We start from the raw sequence: 10,238 nt of genomic DNA, 5'->3' as shown, positions 1-10,238 counted from the left end.
GCATAATCCAGCCCAGATAGGAAGAGGGTGCTACCCCTGCCCTGTATCCAAGCCTGCTGGGAGCTTTATCCCAGTACTGCAAAGAGTAGGAAGGAATGGGAAGTGTGTAGGGGGGTTTAGGGTTTGGGATGGGGGGACCACCACAGACAGGATGGAGATTTAAGGATCCCTATGATCTCTAAGATGGCCCTGAGAGTATCAGTTGGGGGATTGGATGAGAATTCACAGCAGACGTGGATTTTTGTTTTAGGTGAGTGAGGAGCCAGGAAGAGTGAGGTCTTCATCGAAGGAGTGACCACTTGATCTGTTCTTTGGCTGACTGCGACACCTGAGACACAGTCTGCTCCGTGAGGGGGACATCTTCACCCCTTAACGCCACCTGGTGTACCACTTGCTAGGGATCGCTCTCTAGGATCACTCCTCCATCTACAATTTCATCCACAGCCAAGAAGAGACCCTTCATGTTCTCCAGCAGAGCTCGCTTTTCTACATTTTTCCTCAGCATCTGGCTCAGTGAGTCGAAGAGGCAGTTCAGAACAGCCATAAGCATCAGCTCATTTTCATAGGAGCTGCCAATCACATGGAAATAGAGATCAATACTGCTTTTGTACACCACTGTCAGGCCTTCCAAGAGAGCAATTTCACTGTCAGTCCGATGGATCTTGTTGAAAATGTTCTTCTCAAATGCCTTTTGCTCCTTGACACTGGGGCAGGTGTCATCATAGTACTTGGCAAAAAGTCGATCTCTATCATTGTCCAGAATCAGGATAGCTTTGACAGTATACAGGGAGGGTTCCAAAATCAGCACCTCCATCTTGCCCCACAGCTGGTGCCAACCTGTGTATATCTTCTTTAGTGAAGTGTCTGTTTAAGTCTCTTGTCCATAAAATTAGGTTTATTTGCTTGTTTTCTTCCTGAATTTTGAGAGTCAATTAACTATCCTAGATACATGAATTTATCAAAAATATGATTTGCAAGTATTTCCTTCCACTACGTGGCTTATCTTTTCATTCTCTTACAATGTCTTTCAAAGAGCAGAAGATCTTAATTTTGAAAAAGTCCAATTTAACACTTTTTTGTCTTATGAATCATGCTTTTGTGGTATCATAGCTAAAAAATCTTTGCCTAAGTCAAGAAAAATCACAAGGATTTTCTCCTATTCTTCCTTCTAAAAGTTTTATAGTTTTAGGATTTATATTTGGTCCAATGATAAATTTTGAGGTAAGTTTTGAAATGGTATGAGGTAGGATAAGACTTCACTTTCTTATTTTTTGTATAGAGATATCCATTTGTTCTAGCATGATTTGTTGTAAAGACTATCCTTTCTCTACTGAATTGCCTTTGCACCTGTTACAAGAATCAACTGAAAATATGCGTGGGTATATTTCTGGACTCTCTATTCTGTAGTATGGATCAGTTTGTCCATCATTACTTCAATATTACACTGTCTCGATTACTGTAGTTTTATAAAAAGTCTTGAAGATAGGTTGCTATTATAAAAGGTATTACTTGTTCATTTTAATTTCTAATTGTTTATCACTAATATATTTTGGGAGACAATTTTCCATGACTATTTTTATGTTTCTGCATGGGACAGGCCTTCTGAGCAAAGGGCACTGCAGGATGTTTACATAACAGCTTAGGAAGCTAAAGATAGTGTTCCTTTACTTCAATTCTCTTCAGTTTTCTGGAAGAGCCTGTGTGTAGATGGCATTTCCTCCTTAAATGTTTTTAAGAATTCACCAGTGAAGCTATATGGGCCTGGAGCTTTATTTATAGAAAGGTTCATAAATAAAAATCTAATTCTTTAGTAGAAATAGAAGTACTTGGGTATCAATTTATTTTTGAGTAGGCTTTGGTCATTTTTGCTTTTCTAGGAATTTATCCATTTCATCTGTTTTCTTGAGTTCATTACCATAAAGTTGTTTATAGTATTTCCTTATTATCTTTTTTAATATCTGTGAAATCTTATGCAAAAGGAGGTTATGAAAGCTCTCCTTCCTGAGCTTCCCTGACAATATTTTCTCTGGGCTTTTTTTTTTAACATTTCTTTTTCATGAGCAATGAATTATAAAAGCTTATCAATTGTTAGAACTCTCAGCCTTATATAAAACTTAACTCCCCCACTAAAAGTATATATTGTAATCCTAGGTGGCTTTATCCTCTCCAGTTTGACAAATATTCATTTTTCCTTCCAAAATTTCTCATTACTTAATTATGCTGGAAAAGGGTAGCAATGTTTTTAAATTTTTCAACCTGTTAAATAACACTCTGTTAAGATTTTTCTTATATGCACATGTAAGTTTGATGAAAGTAATTATATTTCTACATAAACTATGAATCCTGCCCCCAAAATTAGCATATTCTTACACCTTGAGAATCTATATATCAAAATATAAGACTAGGTAAATAAGGAACTCCAAAAAAGTTTTTATTACTTTGGGTTTTTAATGACTGTTTCTACTTTTTTTTTTTTTTTTTTTTTTTGGCTAGAGTGCCATGGCGTTAGCCTAGCTCACAGCAACCTCAAACTCCTGGGCTCAAGCGATCCTCCTGCCTCAGCCTCCCAAGTAGCTAGGACTACAGGCATGCGCTACCATTCCTGGCTAATTTTTTCTATATATATATATATTTTTAGTTGTCCAGATAATTTTTTTCTATTTTTAGTAGAGACGGGGTCTCGCACTTGCTCAGGCTGGTCTTGAACTCCTGACCTTGAGCGATCCACCTGCCTTGGCCTCCCAAAGTGGTAGGATTACAGGCGTGAGCCACCACGCCCAGCCCAACTGTTTCTTTTTTTAAGCAAACTGAATTTGCGTGCACCCAACAGTAAGGTTCATTTTAGATGAAAACTGAAAAAAAAAAAAAAATGCTTCATTGCCTGCTTGCCTTAAGAACACAATTAACTAAAATGAAAATATCTTAATGTTTGCCTAACCATTTCAGTTTTATCCTAATATCTAGCACTGTATACACAGAGAATACTACATTTGATAGAAAAAATAACTGTATTTTTTCAATCCAGTGGCATGAAAATAGTAGACAAAAACATAGGATATTATGAAAATACAGAGGAGATGACAATGAAAAATGTCTTGACTCAAATTTGCAGGCTTCTGTGAATTTTTGTGGGCCTAAAGATTAAAAGATTGTTTAATACTACTATTGAATTTTAGTATAATTTTGTAGTATACCAGACCTTAATATCTAGGCTGCTGTTTTGTTTTTCTTTTTGTTTAGGTTTCCAATTCCTGCTGTTGCAATAGCTATCTGGAGAATACACTATAAAGAATCATATATCTGGGAAAATCACATTTCTTTTAAATATGTATTTTCTTCCGTGTGGTTTTCAGATTGATTTTCTTCTGTGCCTGGAGGGGAATAAAAAACAGTCAGTACTGTAACAAGAAGCCTGGAGAAATACCTAGCTTAGCTATATGGTCATGCGTAGTTTCCTGTTACATTCCAGGAATTGTTCTTGTATGTAAACAGTCATCTTCCAGGGGGCAGGTCACACTGCATCTGCCTTATCTATCACTCTACATTTGTAAAGCATATGAAATATCTGGCTAAGAGCTGTTAAATTAATTCTGATGTACTACAAAGTCTCCATTTGTTGAATATGTCAAACTCTTGTCAAACTCATTTTAGTAAGCACAACTTTTAGGCAAACAGAATGTCAATATTGATTGGATTCTATGCATCATTTCCCCCCAAATAAAGCAGTCTTTAATTGATTAATTGTACCATATGGAAAAGTATGTTTCAATGGTGAATTTCCACAAACCTATTTAAGCTTTCCAGCATCTGCCAACAATAAACATAATAAATAAGATTTGCCTATAAAAATACCTACAGCGTACTGAGAATACAAGAATATTTGATTTGAGACATACTGAAAAATAAAACACAAGCTTCTGAATAATACATATCCTGTTAGTTATGAGTTAGGATTTTATTGCATAAAGACATAGAATTCTATACTCGATGACTAGATAGAGATGTGGATAAGACATGAGAGATTTATCCTAAAGTTGATTAAAAGTGTAAACTCTGTTGTCCAATACAGGAGCTACTAGCCATGTTTGACTAAATAAATGTAAATTAAATAAAATTAATATTTCAATTCTTCAGTCTCACCAGCTACATTTCAAGTGCTCAATAGCCACATATGGTTAGTGGCTACCATATTATGCAGCAGAGATGTACAGCATTTCCAAGATCACAGAAAGTTCCATTGGACAGCAGTGGTGTTCAAAATATAACACATAAAGAAAAACTTTACAAACTAGGATTGTTGCTCTTAGAGAAAAAGGAATGAGTGACTTTTACAGGATATGAAAAATTTTATGCTGTTTCTATATAGTTTCAAAAAATTATTGAGCTTCTCACCCAATTTTTTTAACTAAATCGATTCAAAGTTTTAACTATCACTACATAGTACAGAGGGGCAAACATAAATTTTGTGGAAACTTAAACATATAATTTGGGGGACAAATTAGTTAAGAGAACATTTTGTAAAAAATAAGAAATCACAAATTGTAAATTTTTAAAAAACTGACAAATATTATAAACATCAAAAATTCAAAAAAGTATCATTTTTATTGACTATCTAGCATACCTTTATATTTGCTGTATTTAACCTCATCGTATGACAATGTTTCTATGTAATTTTATAGAGAAATAATAGAAAGAAAATTCAATCTTCTAGAATAATCAATTTAATTTTTTTTAATTGAAGTTAGGGTGCACAAAAACATGTGATTTCACACAGAAAATATGCTTTTTTTAGTACTCAAAGGTTTGTGCCCTACAGCACATATTTTGATCAGTTTTCCCTTGTACAATTTCCAACAAAAAGGAAAACATATATTTGTATAATATGTATATATGTTGATAATTGTATATGCTGGATTATCAAGTGTTCCTGATAAGGGAGAGTTTCTATTTTGACTAGGTATTGGTGAGAACCAATTCCCTGCTTATAATTTTACATATCTGACAAATGGAAGAATTTTCCACACATAAACTTCTGGATCCAAACATTTCAACCCTCATTTGTTCCCACTTTCCACATAAGTCCAGTGGTAATTGCTACAGGGTAAGCTCACATCATTTTATAATATCTGGTCCTAAATCTTTATTTCATGGCAGCAAGTAAGTCACCAGTGGGCAGTATGAAAACAATTCTTTTTTTTTTTTTTTTTTTTTTTTTTTTTGTTAGCATTTTTTTTTTTATTGTCATTGTTAATTTTTTTTTTTTTATTTCAGCATATTATGGGGGTACAGATATTTATGTTACTTATGTTGCCCTTGCCCCCCCCCAAGTCCGAGTTTCAAATATGTCCATCCTTCGGGTGGTGCGCATTGCACTCTTTGTGTATGAAAATACCCGTCCCCTCCTCCCAAAAACAATTCTTAACATGGTATAACTAGCAACAACTGAGCTACACATACAAGTGACTTTGAACCACAAAAATATGTCCTCTACATCAAAACTAAATGTATCTGACACTCAACTTCCCTTTAGCTGGATCCCCAAAATGCTCATGGACTGTGGTTCCCAAATCTTGGGCCACAGATCGATACCGGTCTGTGGCCTGTTAGAAACCAGGCTGCACAGCAGGAGGTGAGCAGTTGGCAAGCCAGCGAAGCTTCAGCTGTATTTACAGCCACTCCCCATCACTCGCCTCGCCGCCTGAGCTTTGCTTCCTGTCAGATCAATGGCAGCAGTGGCATTAGATTCTCATAGGAACACAAACCCTACTGTAAACTGCACATGCAAACTATATGCTCCTTATGAGAATCTAATGCCTGATGATCTGAGATAGACCTGAGGTGGTGTTGCTAGCTTTGGGGAACAGCTGCAAATACAGATTATCATTAGCAGAGAGGTTTGACTGCACAATAAATGTAATGTGCTTGAATCATGCCAAAACCATCCCCCACCCCCTGGTCCATGGAAAAATTGTCTTCCATGAAACCAGTTCCTGGTGCCAAAAAGGTTGGTGACTGCTGCTTATGGACATTCTACTGGCATCTAGAACCAAGGGAAAGCATGACAATGTAAGTATTAACACATAGTCCAACTGAGTAAAATTAAAATATCTTAATTTTGTGATTTTTATGAAAATGTATGACCATCTAACACAATGGTAAGATCCCTCCCAAGGCTTTGGAAGGAGCTTATGCAAGTGAGGTGTCAAGAAGCTAAGCTCCTAGGCTGACACCATGGTACTCTAGCCCAGGCAACAGAGTGAGACTCTGTGAAGAAAGAAGAAAGAAGTAGAAGAAGAAGAAGAAGAAGAAGAAGAAGAAGAAGAAGAAGAAGAAGGGAAGAAGAAGGAGAAGAAGGAGAAGAAGGAGAAGAAGGAGAAGAAGAAGAAGAAGAAGGAGAAGGAGAAGGAGAAGAAGAAGAAGAAGAAGAAGAAGAAGAAGAGGAAGAGGAAGAGGAGGAGGAGGAAGAGGAGGAGGAGGAGGAGGAGGAGAAGCAGCAGCAGCTAAGCTCCTTTGCCCATTTATTGGTAGGGTTGTTTGATTTTTTTCTTGATTTTCTTAAGTTCTATATAGATTCTTGTTATCAGGCCTTTATGGGATATGTGGAAAGCAAATATTTTCTCCCATTCTGTAGGTTGTCTATTCACTCTAATGATAGTTTCCTTGGCTGTGCAGAAGCTTTTTAATTTGATCAGGTCCCATTTATTTATTTTTGTTGCTGCTGTGATTGCTTTGGGGTCTTTATAAATTCTTTGCCTAGACCGATGTCTAAAAGAGTTTTTCCAACATTTTCTTCCAGAATTCTTAAGGTTTCACACCTTAGGTTTAAGTCTGTTATCCATCGTGAGTTGATTTTTGTGAGAGCTGAGAGGTGGGGATCCAGTTTCGATCTTCTGCATGTGGTTATCCAGTTTTCCCATCACCATTTATTGAATAGAGATTCTTTTCCTCGATGTATATTTTTGTTGTCCTATTCCAAAGTCTGTATCTCTGTTCTTGTGCCAGTACCATGCTGTTTTGGTTACTATAGGCTTGTAGTAAAGCTTGAAGTCTGGTAGACTGATGCCTCCCAATTTGTTCTTTTTGCTTAACATTGCTTTAGCTATACCAGGTCTTCTCTGGTCCCATACGAAGCATAGAATTATTTTTTCTAAATCTGTAAAGAATGATGATGGTATTTTGATAGGGATTGCATTAATTCTGTAGATCACTTTAGGTAGTATGGACATTTTAACAATATTTCTTATATTATTCTGGATAGAGCTTGAGCCCATCCTTTGAAGTCAGGTATCACAAGAATGGAAGAACATGCGCCACATGTATTCACCATAAAATTGGTACTAACTGATCAACACCAAAGTGCTCACATTGTAGTAATATTCACTGGGTGCCAGTCAGGTTGGGAGGGTTGGGGGGCATAAACTCACAACTAATAGCGGTGGAGCACCCTGTGTGGGGGAAGGGAATGCTTGTAGCCCTGGGTTGAGCGAGGCAAAGACGTTACATGTAACCAAAATGTTTTCACCCTATAATATCCTGAAATAAAAAAAAAGAAACTAAGCTCCATTGGTTTCATAGTAACCCCATCTCTGATAAAGGATGCATTCTTTATCAACACCAAAAACTGAGGAATAAAGTATAAATATAAGGATTTCAATTAAATATGAGACATTTCCTGACAGGGTTGGTGAATGTTGACATTATCACTTAATAGATATAGAATTACAAATTCAATATTCATGGAGATGTTAACTTCTTAGTTCCTTTGCCTTTCTTTAAAATGCAGATGCTCCTCAACTTGCAATGGGGTTACATCCTGATGAATCCATCATAAATTGAAAATATCATAAATCAAAAACGCATTTAGTACACCTCACCTACTGAACATCATAGTTTAACCCAGCCTACTTTAAACATACTAACATTTACATTAGTCTATCTTTGGACAAAATCATCTGGCAATACAGTACACTGTAAAGTATTGGTTGTTAAGCTCATGATCTCATGGCTGATTGGGGGCTACAGCTAGCTGCCACTGCCCAATGTCATGAGAGAGTATCATGCCTCATATTGCTAGCTCAGGAAAAGATCAATATTTGTAGTATGGTATCTATCGAGTATGTATCACTTTCATACCACTGCAAAGTCAAAAAATCACAAGTCGAACCATTGTAAGTTGGGGACTGTCTGTATATTGCCACAAGGTAAATGGTAGCTTCTAAAATCTTCATAATCCAACATCTACATTTCTGTACCATTGGAAACTGAAAGCAGGTCAAAACCATATACGTCTACATTAAATAATTCTTTCTATTATCAGAGAAGCATGGCCATTAGTGAGTGAAGTATATTTTAAAGACATAAATTTTAAAGGAAACTAAAGGTAACGCTATGCACTCATTTTATTTATCTTCAGTTGTTCTTGATGGTTTACCAAAATTTGTTCCATCTTTTGCTAAGAACAGAATAGTTTTTCCTACTCTCTCCATTGTCAGGACACATACAAAACTCTGGTATTATGTAGCTACAAAAGCATTTTGTTTTGTCCTTTCTTAAAAGAGATAGCCAATGTTTTCTCACTTTCTTTATCATTCTCATATAATACAAACAAAACAGCTACCCCAGAAGGATGTTGGGTAGACACCGAAAAACAGAATCTTCATTAGCAGTCCCCACTGCTAGTAATCTGACTACACTGGCCAAAAACTAAAGACTTCAGAAAAACTAGCAACTGTTTTCCCCCCATCAAGTTTTCTCTCCTACAGTTGCCGACCTATGTTTACATTACATATGCATGATTCTCACTCTAAACTTTATCCCTCCACCTTAAAATCACCAAACTAGTAACTTAGCCCCAGTCATTTGTTTCTACAGCAACCATCACACAGTGAAGTAGACACTGCTTCTTGATAAACTCACCTTGTAAAACAGCATATAGTTTAAATTTTTAAGTTTATATTAGAACAGAAATTTGAATGGATGCATTTAATCAGGGTGCATTAAATGCTCTAAAAAGTGATATGAAGTGATTTCCTCATAATTGGAAAAACTAACACTGAATTTTACAAAGCGTGATCTGTAAAAAAAAAAAGTGTGATCTGTAAAGATGGTTTTATAATCAAGTTTTTCCTTGATAATCATAAGCATTGCTAATGGAGTCTACAAAAATAACTAGACCTTTCTACTATAGAAGACTATAATCTAGTTGAAGAAAAGGACATTAAAGGTCCTTTAGGTAATAATAACATTACATGAATAATAACTACAAAAATATAGGAAAATTCAGAAAAGATACGACTGTTATGTGACTATATACAGATTTAGAAGAATAATCCAGAGGAAAGAGTTGAAATTACCATTTTGGAGGTCAGGTATGACACAAACACAAGGAAAGAGGCATAAAGGCAGAAGATATTTGAAAAGAAAAGGAAGATCCACTTTATTTTTGGGCAAAGTGCATTTCTAGCACATGAGGAATAGCAGAAGAAAAAACTAAAATAAATGCTAGGGACCAGAGTATGAATGTGTGCTTGAATTGAAGTTAAGCATTTGATTCTACAGATAATGCAAATCCACTGAAAAAAACCTTATAGATTAGTGAAACAATGCTTACAATAATTTAAGAAAAGTAATCTGACATGCTATCAACATCACATCAATTATAGAGGGAAAATTAGAGGCAAAGAAATTCATTCTATTATTAGAATCCCATATGGTGATGCATTCTTGAGTTCAGGGAAAAATTTATCTGGCTATAAGGAAATATTTTTGTACTTATTATTAATCATATGAAATAGCATTTTATTTAAGAATTTTATGTCTCTATATATTGATGAGATTGATCTATGGTATTCCTATGATATTCTTTATTATGTAATCCTGATCATTTTATTAATGATTTAATTTATTGAATACTTTCTACATATCTAAAACTATGCCAACTATTTTCTATCAATTTATCTCATTTCATGATTATGGAACCCCTTCTTATATATAGGAGATGACATCTAAGCCTACAGGTGGCCACTTGCTCTAGGTTACACAATCAGTAAATAGCAAAGCAAGAATTTGAACTCAGCATGTCCCATTCAGAAGTTGGCACTCTGGCCACCATGATATGCTGTCATACAGAATAAATCAAGAATGTTCTGATCTTTTTATTTATTCTAGAACTGATTCCATATAATGAAAAATATTGGTTTATCCAAATGGTGAAGGAATCCTCCAGAGAATACACTGGG

The 10,238-nt window shown here is 35.5% G+C and overlaps 1 pseudogene across 1 annotated transcript; it reads right to left on the bottom strand.

The window, feature by feature from the left end:
- Positions 1–267: 267 nt before the first annotated feature.
- Positions 268–834, bottom strand: LOC105808918 (annotated as a pseudogene). Its single transcript, XR_001137407.1, has one exon. The product of XR_001137407.1 is annotated as a coatomer subunit zeta-1 pseudogene (transcript).
- Between the last annotated feature and the right edge of the window lie 9,404 nt (positions 835–10,238).

This window comes from Propithecus coquereli, unplaced genomic scaffold, assembly GCF_000956105.1.
Source record: "Propithecus coquereli isolate 6110/MARCELLA unplaced genomic scaffold, Pcoq_1.0 Scaffold183, whole genome shotgun sequence".
NCBI classification, from domain to species: Eukaryota; Metazoa; Chordata; class Mammalia; order Primates; family Indriidae; genus Propithecus; species Propithecus coquereli.
Note: the sequence above shows the minus strand (reverse complement) of the source record. Positions and strands in the feature narration are given on the sequence as shown.